At 46.0% G+C, this 27,292-nt stretch overlaps 1 protein-coding gene across 1 annotated transcript in view; it reads left to right on the top strand.

The window, feature by feature from the left end:
- Nucleotides 1-27,292, top strand: part of LOC142592682 (uncharacterized) — a 207,761-nt gene that overhangs the window by 47,133 nt on the left and 133,336 nt on the right. The gene's annotated exons all lie outside the window — the stretch shown is intronic.

Here is a 27,292-nt window from a genome sequence, read left to right as displayed (position 1 = left end):
GCGCATTTATAGAAAAATATGAATCAGTGCAGTTCTCAAACAGTGCCTCAGCGGGTGAAATCTGCATCAATGAAGCGTACAACCACCTTTCTGCAAAGGTACGTGACTGGCTCCTTGCTTCGGTGGCAGGTGCATGGCGAAAAGGATAGCGCATTGTATTACGAAGTTCTAGGGCCGGTGTTCACCGCGACTGCTGTTGTCCCGCCCACTGTGGCTGCCCTGTTCACACAAACGCGTGCGTGCGCGTGCCCGTGGACGCCGTTATAAGTCCAACACGCATTTCTTGCTGCGTCTGTCCTCGTCCTTGACAGTGCGTCCGCCTTCATGCGCTAAGTGAACCGCGCGCCAAGGCCTTCTTCGTTGCGGACAACATTGCAGTGACACGGAAAGCAGCGCAAAGTGGCTTGACGTCTCTAAAATATAATCGCCCGGAGTTGCTTTGCCATTATAGGTGGAGTCGCGAGAAGCGGCGCACGATATCCGGCGCCGACACGGCGATGGCGTGCGCGTCCTGCGTGCACCGGCTCTCTTCCAGTGTTGCGGCGGCGGCCGACCAGAGGCACGCGTGCCGTACGCGCGCAGCATAATGCGCTGTCGTTACACGGTCTGTCATCTCATTTATGTTCCTTGCGGCTGTGCAGCGGCCGGGCGATTTCCATTACCTCTCGTTCTCTTTACGTAAGGTCTCTAAAATGACGAAATTTGTCGTGACGCATTACAAACCTGCGCGTTTCCTTGTGTGTTTGATTGGGCGTAACCGACGGCAAATTCCTTTATTCGAATGAGCCGCATTACCGCAGGAAGTTGCTTTTTGCGTCGATGTATCACGCGAGCACACAAGTAATTTCGAGTCATTACGAGTACTTCGCAGCGAAAACTCGCCGCACTGACTTTTCTTTTTCTATCTCCCTATACGCGCGCATAGATTCATGTGTGTGCGTGTGTTACGACGTGCAGATGGCCGTGCTTGAAAGGAAGCAAGGCGAACGAACACGATCGGTACATCCCTTTGCTCATTAACTGTTGTTTGTTTTAAAATGAAAATTGTGATGCTACCACTACCTTACTTGAAGCCCATGGAAGGAGAGTTGTTTGGGAGTGCTTCCCGTGCGGGTGAATTGTCGCCTTGAAGAAAGTGCATGCTGCTTTCGCGCGGCTCTCTTCGGCCTTGGTTGGAATGCAGCGCTGTTCTTCCCATGTGGCGCCGCTAAGCTCACAAGATACTTCGTTGGTGCCACGAAACCCAAATATACAATGTAAAAATGAGGCTCCTGGAAGTAAATTCGAAGGGAAAGACATTTACTGTCTTGTTCTTTAAAATAAAGCATTTGCAGTACTCAAAGGCTGCGTTCAAACTCTGGCCAGCACTGAAGCATGTCTCCGTTGACGCCTAAAACAGCATCGAGCAGAAGTAATGCAGCACACTTGTGACGTGTCTCTGCGATTTGGCGCCATTCTCGCATCCGCGAAAAAACCATACGACAAACAAAAATATTAGCGCCATGTCTTAACACTGCGCGCGAACCTACGAAAAACACAACGTGGCTCCTTTAATTGCACAAGAAAGCGGGACTATAGGCTTGCTTGTGTGAAGGCGAGCTCCGTGCTGAATTTTCAGCCAGGCTGCTCAACCACCATCTTGTTTGGACAGCAAAACTAGCCTACATCATTATTAATTTTCGATGTTGTCTTCACGAAGCTCTTTCTTGCTGTCTTCACCAGAATTGGAAAGAAACTAAACATGGTCAATGTCCACTTTGCTGTCTGTTTAGCTGTTTACGGCATGTATCAAAACAATGCCAGAAATGCTGGTACACTGGAGCAATAAAGAGGCGATGAGCTAAGCCACTGACACATGCTGGCGAAAGATTCACAACGGAACCTCGAGTAAGCCGTGGTTACATCTCTCAACGTGTTTCACAACGATTGTAAGGCATCATATGCAAGCACTCGAAGTTGCGCTGCTGCATCTATTCTTAACAGCAGGATTGGCTCCTGCACGCCGTCTTCATGAGCAGACCGAGCAGCTTCATCGGCCTAGCTGTTCATTACCCATTATGCCACAGTAGCTAGGGAGCCACTGAAAGGTTACGTGGTGTCCTTGCTCGACGAGGCGACGAAGGAGCTCTCGGATTTGTAGCACTAGTTGTTCGCAGGGTCCACGGAGTAAGGCGGAAAGCAAGCAATGTATACATATAGAGCTTCGTTAGAGTCACCGAAAATGCTGCACTTTTGAGATGGTTCCTGTTGCATTATCCGTAAAGCGCTATGAAGAGCAGCGAGCTCCGCGGCTGTCGATGTAGTCTGATACGGTGTCTTCAACTTCAATGCGGGGACTTTCGCAGGTAAAAAAACTGATCCTGCAGAACCGTCCACGGTGGTTGAACCATCAGTGTATATATGGGTATGATCGTTGTATTGTTCGTACAGCAAGAGCAACGAAAGTTGTCTGAGAGCTGGTGATGAGACCTGTGCCTTCATTCGAATCCCTGGTACTGTCAGTCGAACTTGTGGCTGAGCCAAGCACTAAGGGGGAAGCAAAACTATCGATGCAGTTGTGTAATCTGGTGGCAGGTATACACGATAAGGCAGTATCGTCTGACAAAAAGAGGCACGTGGTCGATCTTCTGGCAGTGAGGCGAGATAGTGGAGAGGGGCGCGAGCAAGGTGCGTGACGTGTGCTCTGAGCGCTTCCATAACAATGTAAATCGTGGCTGGGTAGTCATGCGCAATTGCAATGGCTTCGGATGTTGATGTACATTGTGGCAGCGTTATGGAAACCCTAAGCGCCTGGGCCTGAGCACTTTCGAGTGTACGGATGTTCGTTCTGCAGGTATTAGTCAGCACTGCAAGCTGTGCCTCAGATATCCGAGAAACAGCGTCCGGTACAGTTGCATCATCACGTGTACTGAAGTATCCCAGGCTTTTCCTCCAAGAAACCATAAATGATGAGAGATGGCTGTCAAGCGCTTCTTTATGTAGGCCACATGGGGACTCCAACAGATAATTTGGCCATCGATGGATATGGCGTACGAAGTCATTGGCTTCCGGCTAAATGCCACCAATGCACATTCATCTAGAGAAATGCTGAAGCCCTGTTCCCTAAGGTACGTCGATATCGACGTCGCAGATTTCTGCAGCCTTGCACGCACTTGAGGACGCGTTACACCAGATGCCCAGACGCAGATGTCATCGGCATGAGTTGACAACTTCACCGTATTTGGTAGACATTCTATGAGGCCAATAAGCACAAGGTTGAAGAGTGTTGGGCTCAACACACCACTCTGTGGTACTCTAGGGTATGTATAATGTTGAGAAGTTGGACCGTCTTCGGTATTCGAAAAGAGAGACCGCATATGTAAACGACTGCGTGTCCAACGATAGAGTCGACCGCCGAGGCCAACCATTTCCAGAGCATCTAATATAGCCTCACGCAGAACATTGTCATATGCTCCTGTGATATCGAGGAACATGGCGACAGGTAATCATTTACACGCCTTTGATGTTGAAGGTACGTAACTAAATCGATGACGTTGTCAATGAAACATCGGTGACGTCGAAGTCCATCCATGGCGCCTCTGTAAACTTCATAGCGTTCAAGGTACAATTCATGTCTAGCGAGGATCATTCGTTCAATCACCTTCCCAATGCAACTAGCCAGCGTGATTGGGCAGTAAGAAATAACCTGTAGAGGAGAATTGCCAGGTTTCAGGAGCCGTATCAGGCGACTGCTGCTCCATTGTTGAGGAACGTCTCCAGCCTGCCAGGACTAATTGAAGATGTGCGGCAATGCACGTCGCACCTGTTCACCGAAGTGGCACAATATACGGTAAGATATACTATCTGGATCAGGCGATGTCGACTGATTATATAAGGCAAGTGCCGCGTCGAGCTCTTGAGTGGTGAACGGCAGATCCATGCTTGAATCCCGTGTGCCTGGAACGTAGTTAAACGTAAGGGAACCTGTGCTCATTACAGGCTGGCCTGCAATCATAGCACAGCAATGTTCCGCTACGTCGAGGTCTTGTCAGCGTTGGAAGAACACCAGGGTCTTGAATTGGAAGTGTTGTTCCGGAACAGAACGTAGGCCTCTAACAGTTCTTCATATTTGAGACAATGGTATACGGGGGTCAAGGGACTCACAATATTTTGTCCATCGCTCGGATTCCAGTTAATCCATGCGGCGTTGCATAGCCTTTTGAGTGCTACAGGCGGTCCTTCGATCGTGAATGGACTTCGTGCGTCGGTATCTTCGTTCGGCGTGACGACGAATCACGCGAAGTCGCTCAAACTCCATGTCGAATTGCGAGTTTTGTGAGCACATGAACGTGCGCATAGCAGTCTGCGCCACTTATTTAATAACTTCCACAGGAGGAGACATTTGTGACAAGCGTCCTCCAGCAGGTTTTTAAGCACAGTCCAATCTATTCTTCGTAGTGTGCTTGGCGGATGAGTGTTAGACATCCCGTCGATCTTAAGGTTAGTGGGGATGTGATCACTCCCATGTGTCTCCATGTCCAAAAACCACTTAACGCGCTTGGCAAAGCGGCGTGATACAAAGATCAAGTCCAGGCAGCTGCTGTACACTGTATCCTGTAGAAATGTAGGACTAGCGTCATTCAGCAGCAAGAGGTCATGATTAGAGACAAATGAAGTGAGTCTTCGTCCCGTTGCGTTAACTCTTGAGCTTCCCCAAATGGTGTGATGGGTGTTAGGGTCACCTGGGATAATCCAAGGACCAGGATATGCTTTTGTTATGTCTTCTAGTCTTTTGATGTCAAACGGGCGTGGTGGAGATAGGTAAGCACCTACGAGTGCAAAGCCGAGCTTTCTATTTTTGACTGTTAGGCAGACATACTGATTGTCGTCATGAGACTGCACAGGCTGGACAACGTAGGTAAGCTCACGGCGAATGAAGACGACGACATTGATACTTTCGTTGTTGCTTGAGGACGTAATTGACTGCTAGGCGGATAATCTGATCGAATTGTATAATTTTGGTTCGCAGATAACGATGATTGGAAAACGGTTAACATGCATAAATTGGCGAAAATTAGCAATGCGAGGTCTTAGACCCCTGGCGTTCCACTGAATAATCGATGTATCACTGACCTCCTTACGAAATGACTGGTGTCTGTTAGCCATGGTTCACTCTAGGGTTGCTAGGAGTGGACTCAGCGAGTCCAGCACTTGTAGTCCTCTTCGAGCGGGTGGAGTTTCGATGCTGGCCAACATTACTCTGACGGCATTGATTAGGGACTGCAGCGTCGGAATGGTTTGGCGGTCCACTATTGGCACATCACCAACTGAAGTTTGCTTCGGTGGAAGCATCAAGCGTGTCGGCTCCTTGGAAAACTGGGTGCTCGGAAGCGCCGGCCAGTCTCCTACAGAGGAATACTTTTCCGTTTCAGGCCTCTTTGGTATCTCGGGTCTGCTTGTACTAGAAGCTGATGTCGTTGACAAAATCTGTGTATGAACTGCACCTTGCGTTGCACGCTTGTAGACGCCGGATCGTTTCATAAGCTTCACTGTGAGAAGAGCTGTCCCTAACCAGTTGCTTCAGGATTGCAACTTCATTTTTTATACGTGGGTAATCTTTAAATGTGACTTCATGAGACCCATCACAGTTACCGCACCTGATATTTGTTACGCGGCAGACATCGTGTGACTCCGCGCACCGGGGACACACCATAGATTTTGCACAAGCACCTTTGACATGTCTGATCCTGAAACACTTGTGGCATTGAAGCGGCTTACGAAGGGATGGTGTCGCTCTTGAACACTATCTTCACGCAGCGGCTGTTTCCAAGGCGGCATACGTGATTTACGACCACTCCTTCATTAGCCGGTTTAATCAGAATAGGCAGGTCCGAGTTCGTAATTGCCAGGTCAATGTCGTAGTTGACGCCGGCAGTACAGGTGTCTTCCATCAGTATAACCAGGCGCCCACTTTGATGTTCCCACTATTAGAGTTGTCGGACGATCCCACCGCTGGCATACAGTTGTAGGAGTTGCCGGACGATCTCGCCGCTGCCACCATTTGAAGGGGTTGTAGGTCGTAGTGAGGAACTTGGGAGGACAGGGCGTACAGGGTTTATTTACAGTATTCACATTTTAAACAAGAGATACATCCACAGTCTAGCGTGGCTCCCAAATGGAGCACGCAAGACGAAGCATACAGCAAACGAGCACGAAGATCCAAACACACTGACGAGCACGCAGCTCACGAGCACGACGACGAGCACAATCACAGAACACGCTCTAGCAGCCGACAACAGCTGCTTATAAACACTCCAGTGGTCCCTAGATCCCTAGGTGAGGGAAACGTTCGAGTCACCATAGACGAGCTGACCAGGCACCGTAGGCGAGCCGACCAGGCACCGTAGGCGAGCCGACCAGGCACCGTAGGCGAGCCGACCGGGCACCGTAGGCGAGCCGACCAGGCACCGTAGGCGAGCCGCCTTTCAGCGGGAGGGCACACACACCCATACGCACTTTGGCTTCCCCGAATTCGAGTCGAGCGCGTGTCCGTAGCCAGGCGGTCACGCCTGACCCCAGCCGGCGCCTCTAAATTCCAGAGCTGGCTTTCTCGTGTAGTCACCGATTCTCCGAACGAGGCACATGGTGGATTAAGGAAGTTCATGGTTGGTTAGCGCTGTCGTCCTCGCTGGTTGTCTTAATGGCGCCACCACCGCGGATCGATCGGAGAACGTGCAGCGGGCTGAAATAGCTTTGCAGAGCAGTACCCCTGCAGGCTGATCCTAACACCACATTCTGTAGTCTGTCGGAGCGTGTCTAGCGCATTTCCACGGGTCGTGTCGAAAACCAAGACATTTTTCCGCGTGTTTAGTCGGACCTCCTTAATTTCATTAGGCGCTATTCCCTCAAGGAAAACGGAGTGAGCTTGCCTGTTTAATCCTCGAAGGCTGATGGAAGAGTCCACAGGTATGAAGAGGATGGTGTGCGGCCAGCGCTCATGGTTTGCCTGTAGGGTTGATGCACTCCTAGGTGATGACGTCTTGATGAGCCTCCTTTTGGCCTTTCGGCTCATCACCGACACAAAGCTGTCATCCGAAGAGTCATTGCCTGAGAATGAGTAAACCACAGTGTGCCTCTGGTACTGGACCAAGTGCCTCGCTTCCCTGAAGAGCTTATCAAACTAGACCTCTGGCCTGCAGGGTCGGCAAGCTCCGCGTACATGGGTACGAGAGCAGGAGCCTCAGTGGAGTCTTCACTGCTGGTGGACCAGGTGACTTATGTCAATGAAGAGCTCACTGTCCTAGTCCTCTGGTCGTTAGGGCCTCTTGGAGGCCCCACGTCCATAGCCGCAAGACAGGATGCATAAAGAGCCGCGGAAAGTGTTTAAAATTGGACGAAATATAGCTAGCCGAGAGAGATGGGTTCCAGCAAGAGCAACTTCGTCGTTCTTTTTCTCGGCTGACTAGAGAAAGCATATGGAAGATATTCATATAAAAAAACTGGAGCAATCTTGTGTGAGCAGCATTCCTTCTGTTATGCCAACAGATAAAGGTGTGTGCTTCCTATCGGGACTTGGTATGAACACACAGTAGGCTTGCTTCTTATTGTGCTTGTGCTGTTGTGTATGTTCGGTTTATTGGTTGTCAGCCTGTGTTTATTCTGCGCGATCGAGAAGTAATAATTTAGTTGTTAGTGTGCCTTGTGATCGTCTCGGTCTCCTTGCTTCTCCTTCGTCCTCTCTGGCACCGTTTGCTTATATATGGCACCATGCCATCCATTAGGGGTGCTTCCAGCGTCCATCGTGTTTGATGGTCTGCGATCTCTAAGGTATCAGTGCGCGCCGCCTTGACATTGACGGTCACGGCTTGGTGAACAGCAACCATACCCTTCAAAGGAGCTATTTCTGAGCTGTGTGCCAGATTCCATGCGTATCGGTGCTTATTCCTCTGACCTTGGCGGCCTAGAATAGCGTCGCTACATAGAAGAGGTTTGGTTATGTGGTGGCACAGACCTCACGACTACAAGGGCGCCAATGGGGTGTACAACGTGAGACCATTCTCTCGAGTGGACTCGATGGAGATCAAGGATGGTCTCGTGCCTTCCCTCGAGTTTTATGATACGAGACCAGCTAGCGAGAGAGAAAGGTGATATAGGAAAGACAGATAGAAGAAAAAAAACAGCCCAGTTCAGACGGGTCGACGTAAGACGAGCAAGACAGAGAGAAATAAAAGTTTAACGATGTGAAAGGCAGAGGTTGGCCTAGAGGGCCTGGAGTACATCCCTCTAGTCAGCTGCACTGCGCTGCGGAATGGGGAAGAGGGAAAGAAAGAGGAGCGTGATGGGTCACTATATGTGACGACAGACGGAGTATGCAAAGCACACAGCAGGCAAGTGTACTCAAAACCCAGAGTGCGGACCCGTGCTCTCGATCTGGATGACCTGAAAACTAGGTCTGCCGTCATGCCAAGGGCCGAATATTATTTCCTCTGACAATGGTTGGCTGTCGAGGCGGGCAAGATCACCAATCAACCGGTGTCACTCTTCCACGTACTGAGGGCAGTCACATAGCACATGCTTTATAGAATCATGCAAATGGCACAGTTCACTGTCGAGAGTCTCGGTGTCACTCAGTAAGCGCAGGTAAGCACGCGTAAACGTAACTCACAGCCTAAGTCGTCGCAGAAGACTGGCACAACTGCGCTGAATTATTTAGTGGCACCTAAATGTTATGTTAGGGTCAAACCTTTGGAGGGGTCTGTGGCAATATACTGTATAGTAGCAGTGCTTTTCTGTGACTTTTCGTATGAGAAAGCAGTTGGCGTCCGCTCTTGAAAATGAAATCGTACGCAGTATCTCTGAGTCTTCGATAACCTTCTTCGCTTCGGCGTCAGGTAGTTCATCGCCATGTAGGCTATACAATGACTGGGAGTCCACCGAAGTGTAACATGATGGCCGTTCTCTTCAGCTAGAGTGGGTAGCTCGGCAGTGTGAAGAGCCAACACTCTGTAAGGACTTTCATTGCGCCTCTGTGTAGCTTCAGAGTCGATTTCGCGTCACCGAATATTGTCCATAGTTGAAAAGGTTGCGAGAAATATAGAGAACTGTCTCTCTGATTGCCAATTGGTAGAGCAATGCAAGCGCAATGCGGAGGTTGTTGGTTCGGCTCCGACCAGCGGCACGTTTTCTTTTTTCGTCCACTTTCACTTCCCTTTGTACCTTATCATTTATACACTTCTGTTAAAACAATAATTTCGCTTGTTCTTTTCTAGGCTTTATTGAATGTGGGCTTCATATGATTGTGCCTAATAAAAATCGGACACCTCGGCTCCCATTCTCGTTCATTGGCGTTTCAAGGTGCGTCACTGCCCTTTAGCGAGCTCACAACGTACCGAAACCATATAGCTACAAAGTTGGAGCGCACGCATGTGTAGAAACAAGACGTCGTCTAAATACGTGTTCATTCTGAAGATGCACGTAACTTCCGGCAAGTCATATCTGATACGGGGGACTGAATAAACCTAAGAAAACACTGGTGTCTTGCGTGACTGCGTCAGTGAGCTAGAGGCCGTTGGAGCGCAATGAAGGCTGAATACGTCGAAGTCCGTACGACGCTGATGTCAATCTCTACTTTCGCGTGGAGTATGTTATCTGAACTGGGGAGAACTGCGACATATACACCTAATCTAAAAACAGCTGAGACTCTTTATAATATGGCCGAACAGCTGGGCCTTGATGACTACCACGGAATCTTAGTGTGGGACACGGCGTAACAGATGCTATCGAAGTTGCTACGCGTGCGCGCTCGACACTGCCCAGCTCTGAGGCCTTCAGTTTTAAAAAAGAAACCATTTATTCTTGTCTCGCCGATGCACTTTCTTTTACGTCTTCATAAAGCTTGTTACGCATTGGCGCAGGCGCACAAGTAACGATGCCCAGCTCAAGGCCTAGTCTTTTATGAAATGACATAATATGGCCACTAATCTGTGGATATGTTCCAGCGAGAGAAAGAGACCAGGAAATAATTAAGGACTAAACTCTGTTTTTCCAAAGAGGATGAAGAGTGCACAAAAAAGGGAAGTGTCAAAAAGTGATGCACATGCACGCACGGCAGCGTTCACTGAACGCCCAAATAAAAAAGCAGCCGCACAAAATAAAAGTAAAAAGTCCTATATACTTTCACTTTTCTCCACCATGTCTCACTGCCCGATAATTCTACGGCTAAATCTCGTCAGCTTTGAGACTAAGACCCAAGGCTATCCAAAGAACGAAGCTGTTTTTGAAACTGCCTCGGCGTTTAGTTAAAACACGTTGGCGGCTGGTTGGTTTGAATCCATGATAGAATGTGTAAGCGCGACTGAACGAGGACGTAGAAAGAGACAGACACACAGAGACAGCGCTTTGTTTGTCTCTTTCTTTCTACATCCTCGTTCAGTCGCGCTTACAAATTCTATCATGGCGTTTGGTACTTCGTATCCGACAAAAAAAAAAGCGAACCTTATTTTGTTTTTCTTGATGATCACGTATTTTCAATGTTGTAGAAACTCTAAAGTAGGCTTCTCGAACGTAAAAATGATCCCTTTTAACAAATATGAAGGTCGGGAAACATTGAAATATATATTGTATAATTTAATACAAAGTCGTCCAGCAGTGCCGGACCTATCCTTATCGACATTATAGTCACGCATGATACAGAGCAAAACTGTCTGACATAGTGTAAAAACGAGGGTAAGTGTGCTGGTGTTGCTCATAAAATAAATACAAAAGTAAATAAACCAGAGTGGTTTATCTAACTTCTGGTTCACGAAACCCGAACTGGTTCACAGAAACAAGTTACATAGGTAATTATTTAGGGCGCTGTCGTGCTTTCCACTGTTCTTTCATAGCCTTAGGGTGGCTCGTACCTTCATATAACGTATTAAAATGACGAGATGAAATTGTAATGTCAGCACTCCTTTAATGGTAAATGTAAATGTAAAGTCCTGCTTCGTAACCCATCGCACCAAGTGGCCGTAGCCGGCGATATCGATGATGCCCGAGCAATTGATGATGAGTCAAAAGAAGGAAAAATGGAACTAATCATTTCCAAACAGGAGTCCAAACGACGCTATCCCCATATATATTCTATAAAGCGACGTTTATTTGGTTTTGTGCCTGAAATGGACATAACTCTTTTGATGGAATTTTTACAACCGCTACTGCCGCAGAAAAGCAGATCTCACGTGCCGAGCACCGCCAAACAGTGCAGAGCAAAGCAGAACTTTCCTCACACAGTACAAAAGCCATGGCTGGAGAAGCGGCAAAAGCACCGACGGAGGAAGAAGTAGAAAAAGAAAGAAACAAAATAGAACGGGAGAGGAAATTTTACGCGAGTGTCCTCGTGGGCGTCGACGTTCTATTCACTTTCGACTGTGGAGGTCCACGCCTCCCGAACCTTTGAGCCTGAAAAGCGCGTGTTTTGTCGAGCCGATTCACGCCATGCACTTGGGGCTTTAGTTTCCTCCGTCGCTTTGTATAGAGGATTTCACTGCCGATTACTCCACGCTTCGACACGACGTTTGCTGTCTCCTTGCCTTCCTTCCAAGCTATTCTCACAAGTCTCGGCGGTCAACAGGGCACCACGCACTTTGTGCTTTTTAGGCGGGCCTCAGGCGACAGTTCACGTCTTTGTTTTTTCTTTCCTCTTTACCGGCCCGCAGAGTAACAGATATTTTTTTTGTGTGTGTTTTGCTCTCTCTCTGACCTGCAGTGATGGAGGCACTCGGTGGGGCGCCCTCGTTGCGCAGGTCACGTTGGAAGGAACGCGCGATCGCGCTTGTCCTTTCTTCCTGGTTGCGGGGGTAGCGTGCAGCTCAAGTTCTCGTCGCTGCCGGCGCCAGGAGGAAAGAAGAAAGCGGAGAAGGGGGGAGGGGAGGGAGGGTACATTCTAAGCCATGAAATGTAAACAACGGATTGCCCGCCGTTTACGTCAAAGGGGAAACCCGACAGACGTAGACGAGTGAACTTGCAACTCGCACACGCCGCAGCGCGCTGGGAAAGCTAGCGGTAGAGACAGCGTGGTGGAAAGGGACTGACAGCGGCGGAACTGGAAAGGCAGGCCTGCATGGCCAAGCACATGGCACACTGATATAAAACCACTTCGGTGAACGCGCGGTCTTAGGAAGCGGATGCAGTTAATTTTTTTCTCTCTCTCTTTCTTTTTGGAAGGGAGAAGGGGAACTACGGTGCCTCAACGCGCACCTCTTCCTGAGGACATCGAGGCACCTTAGGAGGCACGCGACTCGAGTGTCATCAGCAGAGTCCAGGTTAACGGAGGCTCTCTGGCACTGCCCGTCGTGCATCCGATCGGATTGAACGCTGCGTTTAACGTGAAATTCAAGCTACTTAATGATCGTTATAATTACTTATTTTTCCTCTGGGCTGTAGCAGACAGATTTATTTTCATAACGACGAAAGGTTGGTGATACTGCCGTCTGTCTACGGCAGCTCTATTCAAATTTATGTGCTTGTTTCTGTACCTCTGTTGAGGACTTCCGCAGCCCAACACTTAAGCAAGCTAGCGCACCGTGTGACATTCGAGAAGCGGGTACACACCTGAATTTGCTCACCATCGGTTTCACTCTCTCGACCCATCTATGCAACTGCGGTGGTTACCTGGGCTTCCGAGAAGCGAGAAAACAAAGCTGTCCCCCTTACTGTAGAAGGATCGACATTAGGGCGAGTTGGTACTGGTTGAACATCTTGAAGGGGCAGCGCAAAAAGACGATGACAGAAGGCAGGAACACACAGGACAGCGCTGACTTTCTTTCTGCGCATAAAAATCAGACTACGAGGGAGATTATTGAGGCCTTCTATATCAGGAAAAAAAGGGTCGCGTTGTGTAAGCATGCCATCGTTAAATTTGCATGATAGTGAATTTGAATTTTTAAGCCGCTTCATAGCGTTAGATTAAATGGTTTTGCGTGTTTTTTGCCTGCGCACTGATAATGACGCCATAGATGGGAGAGCACGTGGCTATGGGTTATGTACATAAGTGTGTGTATGCCTTCGAATAAAGTTAGTTGTGAGGCAGCGCTGTCCTGTGTGTTCCTGCCTTCTGTCATCGTCTTTTTGTGCTGCCCCTTCAAGATGTCCCCCTTATGCCTGGGCGTTGCATTCACCAATGCATATACATGTTTGATTGGAATGGCTGATAGCGCCGAGTGCAATGCCTGAGGTGTCGAGGAGCCACCTCCTGTGCTACTGCCCAGCCTTTGAAAACGGAAGTAATGACCTCTGCACAGTTCTAAATCAGTTGCACACAACACCATCCACCTTGAACAAGATGCTGGGACTATGGGCTCTCATACGGCAGCTACAAAATGCAACAAAAGCGCTGCTGCGATTCCTGAAGGCCACCGGACTGAGTGACCGACTGTGATATAGAGAACTGTTACTACGTTGGCGATATACAGAGCGAACTTTCTCTTCTTCTTTTAATCTTTCCCTCCCATTTCTCCTCCCCCCAGTTCAGGAAAGCAAATCGGCTCAGTCCTGGTTAACCTCCCTACCTTTCATTTATCTTTTTCCTTGCTCGTGTGTTTGTTTAGTATTATTACTTTTATTTTTATTTATATTCCGACTAGTGTTCTCTCGGATAAGAATTGAAAAAAAAAAAACGTATCGGTTGTGCGAGGTGAACATGCTCAGGTAACGCTAACGTCGTCGAAATCATGGTAGGCAGTCAACGCATAAAGAACTACAAAACCATAGGAACTACGAAAGACCCACTGACAGAGAGCTGTATACTAACTCTTTATTTTGAAACATGTTCACACATGCGTTTGTGACGTTCATAGCATTTCCAGATAAAAAAATTCGCTCGCCATCTCGGCCTTGCGAAAGTGGATGTTCTGCGATGCTGTAGCAAACCACCACTACATCTACTGAGAGGTAACTGATGGTTCGGATACTTGTCTTGAGCTTGTTCTTTATTGAAACGTATGCAGTTCCGTGTGTGGTATGGGTGATTTCAATGAATGTATGCACTGTTCGCTTCACTTCGCTAAGTGCTTGTAGCCTCTGCATTACGAGGGGAATGAGCCATTGCATTTTTGCTTGCTTACGGGGGTAGGATCCATTGCTGCTGATGATAAGTTCTATTCACAGAAGGACACGAAAAATACCGACCACGGAGAGGCTAACAGCTTCGCTGTAAAACAACGAGAACCAGCGAAAGAACACGCACCGGCACGCTATAGAAGCAGTGTGAAACCTAATAACATATAACGCCCCTTTGTGCTTGTGAAAGAAGTACGAGCATTTTGTCTATAAGGTGCACTGGCTCAATACAACGCACGAGTTACCAAACGCGCTGTGCACTGACCGATAAGACTTTCAACCACCAAAGCTATAGTCCCTGGTATGGGAACATTCCGCAGAGGCAGCTTACAATATGTCTTACTTCATCAGTTTAAAAACTCCGCTAAATTCAGCTGCTGGAATAACGAAGCAGTTCTCTAATAGCAGGGCGTCTCGCTTGCAACCACTTGTGCCGTGGAAATATTTAGGGTAATTTTGATAAATAAGTTTTGCAATAAAATGTCCCAGGTTCATCCCAGGTTCATACAGCAGGAACTCTGTAGTTTAAGTCGCCTTTCAGCCAAGCGACTGTGTCACCTGCTGCCACTTATACGACGTCATCTGCTGCCACAGGGGCAGCAAGTGACGTCGCCTAGAGTAAATTGTACTGGCCACACCATGACTATTGGAACAGGAGCCAGTTTTTAAAGATAAGAATTTGCAGAAGACAATGATTTTAAAGTATTTAAATAGCGAGTAGCGCAATAAGAACATAAGTCTCTTATGTGCGCAGGTACTACACCTCCGATATTTTCATTAAAAAACGTAGAAAAAAACAAATGAAATAAAAAACCCCATCCTGGCCTCCGTCACAATTGTGATTACTTCACAAACTTATGCGATTGATGTAATAGTTCTGCGGAAACCAGCAGGGTGAAGAGAGGTAAGTAATTAAGGGAAAATGTGACATCTACCCCCCAATCGTAGCAATTGCTACAAACTTACACGATACATCACAATCACTGCTTGCAAGTTGTGAGGGACTTTAGCGTCACGCCTGCAGGTGTGCTACGCGAAGAGAATGGACACGAGCCGCCATATGCGAACACACAATCAAAACCTGTCTTGGGAATCAATAATCAAATTACAGGTAAGAAATATTACACAAGCAAAACGAACAGTTCACAGAAAAATCAAATGTCTAATGTGATACAACAGGAGATGGAGCATGAAAAAACAATGACATTTTAGCAGAGGGCTCACGGTTATACGTCCATCATCCGACGCGATGCAGTGGTGTCATTTGATCAGTAGAGTTTGGCCCCGTGGCTCCGGTGTAGGTAGACGGCTTGGTTGCTCCTAATTATCGGCGGCGGCGGCGGCAGCGACCGGTGGAGTTGACGATGACGGCGCCTGGCCTTGCGCAAAGGTGCGGGACGTCTTCGTTCCTGCGGTTCTCTTAAGCGCCCACCCGATTTGAAGTTGAACGCGTCTCCCCTCCAACTGCCGTTCCCAGACCCGCGGTCGTCCTACACCCGGCCGGTGTTTTCTCTCTTTCGCCTATTTCTCCTCCAGACGCGCTGTGCCGAAGCACCTTTGTTTTAGTCGGTGTTTTGAAATTTGGGTGTCCGGGGACGGTCTTCGAAATTCCATCGAGTCGTCCGATGCGACTGTCTGGCTCCCGCTTTGCGGCCCAGTATTCGGTATCTTACGGAGAAGTACAGAAGTTGTCGCGCTAAAATAACGGGAAACAAATTTTTATGGCGTGTTTACTTTGCTCACTGTTGTAGCCATATGTAGACATCATACACAGCCACTGTTTAGAGTGTGGAATAGGAGCGTTAGAAAGCTACTAGCTCTTTAGTACTTGAGGGTGAGGGAGACTCGAGAAAGGACAATTCGAAAGCAAGAGTCTTATCAATGGGAGACCGGTGAAATTTAAGTTCTTGAAGGTGAGGATGGACAACGACGGCATTTGATCTGTAGTTCCTGTTAGCTGCAGTTCTATAGGTAAATCATCGCTAATTCGGCACGTATATGCATCAGATGTATCAAAAGGTGTGCTCAGGGCAAGCTTTATGGAAATGATTGCCGTCCCCTATGAGTGTCGTGTCCGCGAGATTTTATGAATGTCAATCTTCACGGGTTGGCAGGTATGGTGGACATCGATGGCAGCTACTGATATCATTGAAAATAAAAAGGCATAATCACAGTGTTGTGCCGGTACACTGACAGGTGGGGCATATAGCGGCTAACAAAAAGATAAATTTTGAAAGGAACTTAAATGGGGGTGTGGGGGGGGGACACTAAAGAGAAACGCTAAATCAATTTAAATTAACGAAATATTCTTCTTTCAAAACAGTATTGTTCTTTTTTAATTTATCGGTAGGAGGTTGAGTAATAGATGAAAAAAATGGAGGTCAAATTTCAATTTTTGTAATTTCGCACCGTAACCTTAGCGCCAGTATACGTCAGTCGTGTGATGTCATGAATTTCGTTGTTTCTTTTTTTTTTCGTATTTGGGACGACGTGGCTCAGTAAGAGTTCTTGAAACTTGCTACGTTGAGACTCTGGTTCTTCTGGAATCCTCCTTTACGAATTAAAAAAAAATTACTCGTGCCCGAGCAGACGGCGGCAAACACTACGACGCGCGTCCCGGCGAGCGGGTGCGGAAAGTTCAAAGTGTCCTGGTCATCCGCCTTTCGTGTTTGCGTCTTTCCTGGCTTGCAGAGCTCCCGTCCCACGGAATGAGGGCCTTTCTTTTTTTCTTTAGGGGGGGGGGCGGAGGGGCATTGTAGAAGCTTAATCTACTTATACAGCTTAACTTAGTTTTCTATTTAGTCCACCTGTAAGGGCCGCGCAACGAGCAATATAGAAAGAAAAATCGCTGGTGCATAGCGAAGGGAGTGCCTGTGAGGTGTCGCCAAAGTCTCCGATGTTTTTTTGTAGTCGTCCACTTTACTGAGGGCACGTAGCTCTCCTTTTCAGCATTGCAAAAACGAAAAAAAAAACTAATGAAAGAGAAGAAAATGTTGCTAAATAGCTATTGGCGCGGCACGCGCTTTAAGTAGTATGCATACTAAACATTTTAACACCCTTAAGGGTGTAAATCAGTTTGTCGCCAGACGAACACCCTAAGGGTGCTGTTGTCTACACCCTACAGTTGGGGTGCCACTATAGCACCCTAAAGGAAGGGTGTCCAGCAAAATAAATTTAGGGTGTAAGGGTGCTCGTCCAAATTAACACCCATCTGTGTGGGTGTTGGAAGGGTGTACACCCTTTTATTTCTAGCCTGTATGGAAGGCAGATTCGGCAGTACACGCCTTCAATTACTACTATGTACAGCGATCCACGTGCAACTATTGCGTGTGCCAGAAGGTTCAAGTTCGGCTACCAAACGCACTGTCGAACAGCCGGCCTTGAAGCTTCGATAGGCATACACAACACCTATACGTGTGGATCACATTACATATTAGTAATTCATGGTGTATATTGGAAAACCTGTCTTCACTGCACAAATACAACCTAGCAAACTTGACACTTTTGAGCATGTATATCAACACCAAGGTTATCACGATTTCCATATCCAAATAACATGCAACACAGACTGGTAAGATATATGCTGCATTTTCAAGAAAACGCAAATATATTTATTGCATGCTGCAATACAGAGTACAACACATACATAAATCACATGAAATATAAACATGCACAATCACCAAACACATCGGTAAGTACAAGAACATGTACATTCCCCACAAAGGTACCTAAAATAAATGTATTGATCAAATCTGTTATTAGAGAAGAAACTATGTATAGCGGCACTGAAAGAGCCTGGGTTGATTCACAGTGTTTTGGGCCACATAAAGGAATAAATTTTTAGTATTAGGCTCCAGTGAACGAAAATTCAAGTTTTGATGCCTTAAAAACAGGCATATTGCAAAGGTGAATTAGGGAAGCAATTGAAATGCAGAGCAAACGCACAAGACACCTGTTATTTTGTACACTAATGTAATCGCAAAGCATCATGAAAAGTTTGGAAAGTCGATGTAAAGCATAACTGGCCAACATTTTTTAGACTGAAACAATACTTTCCAAGCACAGACATGCTTTAAGTGAGGTTTATGCCAGGAGCCTTATTGCTAATTTTCTATTTCCAACAAGATTACTTGAGCACAAAAAATATGTAGAATTTTTTAGTGCCTACATTGTCCTCTTTTGTGAAACGAGTTCTCTGGGCTAAAGGTGCTGTGTAGCGGTTTTTCTAACTACAATACCAGTTTCTATAAATTTTTGTTTTGTAACTCTAAGGCACTGGTACATATACAATATGTAGTTTGAAAATAGGTTCTTTTCTTACTATAAATCAAAAGAGTGCATATTCCACATCTACTAGTGCCTGGGTGCAAAGTGCAGTAGGAGGCCTGATAAAAACAAACCACTGTTGATTAAACGATTTTGCTGAGCACAAAATGTGGACAGTGTTTTAAAATACATAGTAAATTTCTAAATTATTTGCACTTAGATGCAGTAATTCAAGATTAAGGTATAGCATGTGAGCATGCAAATTAGCAAATATGGTTTAATAAATTAGCCATACTCTGGTTACTAAAAGAACACAGGCATAGGCAGTCATGCAAAAGTTCAAGTTAAATATCACACTGTTAACGTTTGCCAGCAAATGGTCGTATCAAACATTATAATTATACTGAACAAGGGTAGTTTCTTGGGATAGTTTCAATTAATGAGATAAAATTACGTACAGCTTGAATGACAAGAACTGCGAGAGATGACAGACTGCGCTGACTTCCAAGAATATTTAATTACGTTGCCACATCATGTGTATTTGTACAAAAGCGGGCATGCGCAGAATATGAGTCACAAGGGGTGTCTAACAGCAAGTGACTGTACTAAGAACATCGTCCTTTGAAAAAAATAAACATTAGAATTTCTGTCTGTTGAGATACAAGACTTCACTAGGGGTCAGCACGATAGAGGGGTCACTAACGCACACACTAACCAGTTTTCTAGTGAAATCTGCTTCTATAGTTCCCCGGATGACCTGTGTCTCGCTAAAGCTTCCGTACCTTCAAAGAGGGGCATGCAGCCGCAGTCCCAGCAATGGATGCCGAAGTGGCCTTGAACAGTGTTATGGACGTTGTTATTGTGCTCTCCTAAATGATTGTTTAGGCGCCTGTCTGTCTGTCCAACAAAGTCAAATGAGATATTGTAAAGCTTTGCCTCCTTAACAGCCTCAATAAATCTTGCTCCCACGAGATGCAACATAGCGTTTCTGCACAGGCTGATTGCCTATCTTGGGTTGGCTACCCTTTGGCCTTAATTTCAGCCATAGCGGAACAGCTTCTGAAGTGCACAAAACATGATGAGCGCACTCGGTCAAGGAACCAGCCGGTTGAAAGACACAGGTTTGCAGTGCTACCGTATGTTCATGATGTCTCCCATAGGCTAAAAAAGATTAGGGAACCTGCAGAAATCACAGTCCTTTTCTCAGCCCCAGAAAAGCTGGCAAGGCTCTGTAAGTGTGTAAACGCGCCTAAATCACGTCAGAGTTGTTGCTCTGCCGGGCACAGAAAACGTTTTGCGATGTGTGCAACGAATGTGGTTTCCCAAATTCCCATTTTGAGGCAGTAAATATATTGGACAGATAGGCAGGCGCCTAAATGATCGTTTAAGAGAGCACTATAACAACATCAATAACACTGTTCAAGGCCACTTGGGCATTCATTGCCGGGACAGCGGCTGCATGCCCCTCTTTAAGATCCGGAAGTTTTAGCGACACACAGCTCACCCGGTAAATTATTGAAGCTGATTTCACCAGAAAACTGGGTAGTGTGTGCGTTAGTGCCCCCTCTATCACGCTGGCCCCTAGTGAAATTTTGTATCTAAACAGATAGAAATTGTGATGTTTTTTTTTCAAGTGACCATGTTCTTTTTACAATGACTTGCTGTTAGAACACCCCTTGTGACTGGCTTTCATTTTCTGCGCATGACCCCTCTGTGTATACACACACGATGTGGCAACGCAATAAAATATTGTTGAAAGTCAGTGGAGTGTGTCTCTCACAGTCCGTGTCCTTCACGCTGTACGGCATTTTTTATACTGAATAGCCTATATTGATTCAAAATTAGAAAAATATAGTACACATCTGAGCTGCAAAAATGCAAGTGATGCAGCAAATGGCCTTTAGCTTTCCAAAAGAAAAAGAAATGTTCACGGTTAACCACGAGGTGCAGGGACTTCATTCTCTGAGCATCTTGACCAATAAATGCAGCGCATGGCATTGCTGGAATCTTGAATCCTGCATTAGCAAAATAAGAAGAGAATCATGAGAATTCAGTCCGTGCAATTACACATGTACTTTGCGGAAAATTTGATAATGCAACAAGCTCCTCAAAGTAACAAACTTAATTAATGTGACTGGGCAGAATGCACCGCTCAGGCAACTGGGCAAGACAAGTGAAAGATAGGAGAAGTTTCTATTTTGCAAATTAAGGAATTGCATGTTACTGTGAATGCTAAACCACTATGTCATTGTGAACACAAGGCACATACAGCAGGAAAAACATAAATTTACAGTAGCCTTTTCACCATAGAAAATAAGAGTGAATAAAGTTTAAAGACTAACAATGACATCTCTCAACAACAGACATTTGTCCAAGAGTGTGTATGTGACCTTAATACAAGATTGACATTATGAAATCTGCAATATATCTATCTGCATTACACTTTATATATAAGTACTGCAGGTGAGAAACTTACAGGATATGGCACATTAAGAGTGAAATGCACAAGGCATTAAAAAATGACTGTTTTCACACAACATTATCACACTAGGAGACAAAGAGAACTGTTTTACAGAGAGTGCACACAAAATGAAAATGAGGGAATCCCCACTGGCATTCTCATTTGCCCTGCAATACATGCATCCAGCCCAACAATATCCAACTCTCCAATGCAGTTTATTACACTTTCTGCATCCTAAAATTTATCGTGTATTTCTTATTTACTAATTTAGTAAGAATGGGCATTTTGGCATACTTTCCTCGAAAATTTAGCATGTGTTGTCAACTATTTTTCTTAGAGCACGCCCCCTCCTTTCAATGGCTTAGCTTGGCAATGCACTGACAAGTAGTATTCCCTTATTTAAACTTATGATCCTTCCTCATGCTCTAAACTGTGATGCCACTCCGATGCAGTTTATGTTAATCTGTGACTATTTACATGGTCCTTCTTTCTGTAGCCTCTCAACTAGAGCCTGAAATTTTTTGTCTCCTAGAACAATCGTCTTTCTTGCCCAAAACATATTGCACGGTTACCCCTCATAGGGGGGGGGGGGTACTGTATATGAGTTTTCACATAATCGATGAACCTCAGAGACACAACCATTTCTCATCCTGTGTTGCTACTACGCGCATGAGTCACAATGGTTGTAAATTGGCTACCTGCCCTCTCTCACTTAAAAGTACATTTTGCATGTGGAAAATAACCACAAGCATCACATTTCATTGAATGCGTGCTCCTGTGCATGTTTTTTTTCCCGTCCTGTAATGGCTAAGTTCAACATGGTCAAGTTGTTTGAAAACTGTCCAGCCTCAACCAATACTTTGTGTAGTTTCAAAATTATGATACATTCATTTTTCAAAACTTGTCCCAAATTAAGCATGAGACATTTTCATGATGCAAATGAGGTAAGGTTGTGCTCAGAGACTATGACAGGCCTGCTATATCCTGCAAAACTATGTGAAATGAAATATGCTTGCAATTTTCGTGAGCAGCTAGCTCAGTACAATTAGGCACATTACCTGCGGAAACGTTTTTTTAACGCTCCCGAGAGGTCCTGGTTTCTTGTAATTTCTTCAAATCCCTTGCAGTCTAGATTGCAATCCGGTGCATTTTGATTTTGATATTACATTCAAAATAAAACCAGCTGAAATTTTAAGGTTTTGATAATTATATGGGAACAAATTAAAGGTAGAATAGTGTAATGCAATGAGCAAAGAACAAGATCATTGCAGAGAGTAAACAAATATTCCTTTCCTGCAAATAAATTGGTAGCAGGAAGGTCATACGAAATTAGCAGTGAATGCACAAGAATATGATGCTACAATGCCCCGGCATTCTGTGAATATTCTTGCACAAAGAAAATCCTCATTATGAAAGACCATCAAGAAAATGCCAATCTATACTTCAGCATACCTGCAGTCATACCTGCAGTATGCACTGTACCATCGGCAATATTTACAACCACAGACAACTGCACATCATATCAAGCTTAGGCGGCCAAGGAGCCCGAGTTTTAAATTATAACTTGAGTTATTATATTACACTACACAACTATATCTACTTACAATGTTGTCTTCTCAACCGCTTTCAAGAAGACATTAACCATCTGTCTGAAGGCGAACGCAAGTGGCTTGCTCTTGATGGGGGGCGCCAAGGCTGGGCATTGTGAAATTGCTGCTACTATCTGCATGACCTGCGAGAAAGGACGCTCTAAGTACAAGATAAACAAATGCTATTAGAACAAAAGACAAGATCATTGGCAATGAGCCTCGTTTTGGTTTGCACGAGAAAAGCCAAGAATATGGACTTTGTGCTGCTTACTGAAGAAGAAGCAAGCCTCCTTCCAGATGTTGCAGTCATGCATTAAGATTGTCACACAGCTGCATGCTTGTATGCTGCTGTCGCCAGTACGCCAGTATGCTTTGAAGTTTATTATTTTAAGTTAAATTGATTATTGTGTTTTCTTGCCAATTCTTGGCAAACAGACCAGCAATGAAATAGCTCTCTAACACACATACTCCCTTTTGAGGAGAGAATTCACACACACGCACGCATGCATGGGCGCACACACACACACGCACACACATGCTTCTACCACATGAGCAGCTTCCTGTGCTTGACACACATACATTTTTTTTATCCTGTGTCCCTCCTACTGCTAAGGCATAAAAAATGCTTTGTGTTACCAACCCCAAACTCCTCAACCTACACCTCCAGCTTAAACACTTTCTCGAGAGCCAGGACAAGCCTTCTAGCTTCCCCAGTGCTCCAAACTGTAGTTACGAATTTCAATAGGGCTATAGGCGACAGCTCTCGAAGGGCATGCAAATTACCCGGAGACCTAAAGCTTGTATATGATACCTCTAAAGCACAACACTTCAAATTTTCAAAATTCATTAAAGCTCCTGAAGACAATTGCTATATACGTAGAACGTCTCGAATAACCTGCCGCTAACAATTTCAACGGTTGTCTGCATCAAAAGAAATGTGGGCTAATGGGAAATCCACGTCTTTAAGATCGGAATTATTGTAATGGCGGAACACACTACCAGATTTCTTAATCATTTATTTATGCTCTGAATGTAACGTTCCTTTCACAATAAAAAAACAAGGATATCGATTCATCAGGGCATGGGAGCAATTGGACGAAGCGTATACTTGGCGCCTTCCCACTGGTCCTCCCGAGAAACGACGCCTCATACAGCAGTTGTCCAGGTAGGCTTGAAACCAAACTCGGCTTTCAGGCGGGAACACTCGCTGCACCAAATCGGAAGAGTTTTATTGCGAGTAAAACTCTACCGGCCTCATGCAATACATACGCACGCACACAAAACGCACCCACAAGTATACGCACTCTCAAAGCGCAGACACAAAAGCGCGCACGCGCACATTGATGAACACAAACAAGCACACATACATGCATGCAGGCAGACACGCTAACACGTGCACACACACACAGCGACCCACAGAAAACACACTCACAAAACACGTACGCACTAGACACGCGCAAACACGCCGGCCCATACAAACCGGCATGTACTGAACGCAAGCGCGCGCGCACGCACGCACGCACGCACACACACACACACACACTCACACACACACAGCGAGCCGAGCGCACGCACGCACGCACACACACAAAGCGAGCTGAGCTGAGCGCAAACACGCACGCACACACAAATCAAGCCGAGCGCGAGCACGCGCACACGCACAGACAAAGCGAGCCGAAAAAATGCTGAAGGCGTCCGGCAAGCAGCAAGAGCAGCACGCGACCGCATCAGGGAGAACCAATACCGCGCCGGTTCCTTCGAAAGGTGGCTAAGCCAGTCCTTTTTCTACGCCACGCAAAAGTGGTCGACCACATTTAACTGAAGTGCGAACGACCGTATTACAAGCAGCCGCGCTGAACGCACAAGAGAATCACATCAATGAAAGTTCAAGCGCTGAGAAACAAAGCGTAACTATGCAGGCGCACCACGCCCGATGTAGATTTGACAAACATTAGTCACACGGGACGCGATCGAGGTAGTTAACTTGCCCTAGTAGGAGTGCAGCTGCTCTTGCTCTTACATTAGCGAATTATGAATTATGCTACGAAATCACAGTGAGATATTTCTAAAGCGAACAAAACAAATACCAAATAAACGGGCACTTGCCTGAAAGTTTCGATCATGCCAGTACTACCGACCGGGCACGTTGCAACTTCTCGTTTCAGCCTTCGTGGATCCATCTTCCAGTGCGTACGAACGCTTTGCTTTGAAGTGGGGCACGAGTAATACACAAAGCATGGGCCACATCTTTTTCTACCCCGCGCGCAAAACTAATCACACGTTTAAAATTACTTCGCATAGCGCGCGACGCGAACGCACGCGAAAACGAGCATGATGGCGCAGCTTCCGCCTTCCCGTCCTGCCGCGCGCCGAAGTGATGGTACAGCGTCGGCCGTCACTTCCGGTCGCTTTTCATTGGGCATGGAGCGGCCGCGCAAATTGAACGTTTATTCTGACAGGTTTGCATGCTCGCATGGCCGCCTGTTTGCTGCTGCTTCGTTGTGGTCTCTAACTAGAGCGGTGAGGCGGGTAGTTGCTACTACGTTTCGTGCCGGGCATTTTATTTTGGGGTGGGGGGCGCAGTCTATGCTGCATCACTGAGGGTACAGTACACAAATCGGGACCGTGAGCGAGACGATCGGCGCTCTTCTGCTGGTGCGATTAGATTATTCGCTGCGTCCGAACGAAGCAACTTTGCGAGGTCACAGCGTAGTTTCAGCGATATCATGGCTCGATAAAGACGCTCACATCTTGGTCGTGTGACAGCGACGCGTAAACATTCATGAGGAGACTGAAGACTGCGTTTGCAAGTGCGTATGCTCTGGATAAGAAATTACAGCTTTGACGACACCAGCCCTTAATATATAGGATCAGCCTTACAAGCCGTATTTGAGGATGCACTTAGAAAGGAGATCAGTAGCTTAGTAAACCTCTGAATGAATTAGGCAAGGTACGTGGAAATTCGGGTTTGAGAACTTCCAACGTCATCTCGCCTCTATAAGTCTTCTTTATGGATTCACCATGCAAATTGTACGTTGATGCCACTGTACAGCAGAGGCTCGTCCAACAGCACGTCCCTGTTTGTTCAGCAATGTATCCAAACAGCTTCTTCCATTTCACCACTTTTTGTTGGGCTATTAAGGGCACCGAAATATTAGTGCAGAATTGCGCAAGTTGCTCTCGTGTTTTCGCTCTGCTACTGCAGTTTTCCTAGAAGTGTTTAATTGCATGTTAATATTCCTGAGAGCACGAAAAATAATGATAATGGAATTGTAAGCGAAAGGGCGTTCTTTTTCTGGATGATACATTTTTGGAGTGGCCGTCATGCCAGTAACATCAGAATCCTTGAAGAAATATCGACAGTCACTTAGGAATGGGAAAACTTAATCGCTTCACGCATCTACACTTGGAATTGTCACGTGACCATGATACGTTAGTTCATACATTGTCGCGTGTTCTTGACAATTCTACCATAATCTCCCGTAATGCACCGTGCTATAGTTTGTACGAACCTTAATGCAATTTATTCCACCCTTATTCACATTATTTCACATTATTTACCCATAATCGCTCATACTTAACGTTGTTGTATTTGCTACCTTCTGTATCACTACTGACGTCATCCAAGACGGTGATGAGTTCACATTTTATTTATTTATTATATACATTCGAGGCCTAGTAGGCACAACAGAAAGAAGTGGTGAAAATATGCAATAATTGCAATGCAGCGCAAAAATAGAAAATCAAACCATAAGATAATTTGAACGGCGACCTTGAATTAGTGGTGTCACAAATTGAGACTGTGGAGGCGGGAAGGCGGTTGCATTCAGTGGCTGTTCTTGGCAAAAAGGAAGAATGGCACATCAATTTTGTGTTGATGGTCGATGCGAGACGAGAACTTGGTGTGGTGAAAAGATTTTCTTTACGAGAAGGGTTAAATTAGCATACTCTATGAAAAAGACAGAGACGAAAGTATTTGCGACGTAACCAAAGGTCAGGTTCACCTAGTGTTTTTTTCATGGACGTGACGCTAAAATGAAGTGAATAATTTGAGAGAATAAAACGGGCGGCGCGGTTCTAAATGCTTTCTGAATGCTTTCAAGGGAAATGACAAGATTGGCATGAGCAGGGTCCCGTATGGATTGTTGTTGCGGAGAACGCCACCTTTCCTACCTGAAAGGCCATGAAACGCTTTCGCATTAAAAATGCAATACATACACACATTGCTGAATGCGTGGACGTGTACACGTTACTCAGATTTATGCATCAATACGTTCAACACCCTTCAGGCTTCGATTTAACACCCTTCTTTGAGCAAAGTCACACCTTATGTGTGGTATCCACCCTAGTGCTAGGGTGCTTTGGCCGAAAAGGGTGCTAGAAGGGTGTGAGCATGGGTGTAAATGCCGAAAGCACCCCTACTAACACCCATAAGGGTGTAAAAATGTTTAGTGTGTGGCTGAACAAGCTGGGAGAAAGCAGACAGATGTTTGTAAATTATTCTTTTTTTGTTGTTGTTAAAGCTTAGTCATAAATATTACAAAAAGCACTCTTTACCGCACTCCTTGATATGATTAGTAAATATCTGAGCAAATTTGAGTGTGTGTAGTATTAATTCACTAGATGTCACTGTGGAATAACAATTCAATAAGATTTGGGCAAGGGCGCTACATTTCCCCTGTCCCATAGCTTTGTTTCTTTTATAGGCGCGCTATTAACACGCAGATATAAGGCCTCGTAATGAGCTTAAGCCTACTTTCGTATATTGCTGCTGCTGCGCGCCCTCTTCGGCGCCGTCTTCTCCTCGTTGGTCGCGCGAGGTACAAGGGGGAGCATCTTTGTCACCAACTGTCCAAGGTCGAGGTCATATACACAGCACTCGACCTCACAAAGAACGGCA

Source organism: Dermacentor variabilis, chromosome 1 (genome assembly GCF_050947875.1).
Source record: "Dermacentor variabilis isolate Ectoservices chromosome 1, ASM5094787v1, whole genome shotgun sequence".
Classification (NCBI taxonomy): domain Eukaryota; kingdom Metazoa; phylum Arthropoda; class Arachnida; order Ixodida; family Ixodidae; genus Dermacentor; species Dermacentor variabilis.
The sequence above is the reverse complement of the archived record's forward strand: the minus strand, read 5'-3'. Positions and strand labels throughout refer to the sequence as shown.